This window comes from Bison bison, unplaced genomic scaffold, assembly GCF_000754665.1.
Source record: "Bison bison bison isolate TAMUID 2011002044 unplaced genomic scaffold, Bison_UMD1.0 scf7180017863912, whole genome shotgun sequence".
NCBI lineage: Eukaryota > Metazoa > Chordata > Mammalia > Artiodactyla > Bovidae > Bison > Bison bison.
In genome coordinates this window covers 10752-11055 of record NW_011494484.1, presented here as the reverse complement: position 1 = coordinate 11055, position 304 = coordinate 10752, and positions in this window count along the sequence as shown.

Here is a 304-nt window from a genome sequence, read left to right as displayed (position 1 = left end):
GAGGCCGTGGACATGGAACACGAGGCCACGCAGCAGGGGAGGGGGCACAGGGATAGGGAGTTTGGGATGGACATGTAAATACTGCTCTATTTCAAATGGTTTTCAACAAAGACCTACTGTATAGCACATGGGACTCTGCTCAATGTTATACGGAAGCCCAGATGGCAGGGGAGTCTGGAGGAGAATGGATCCACACATATATATGGCTGAGTCCCTTCACTGTTCACTTGAAATTATCACAATATTGTTAGTGGGCTGTGTGTGTGCTTAGTCATTCAGTCATGTTCAGCTGTTTGCAATCCCA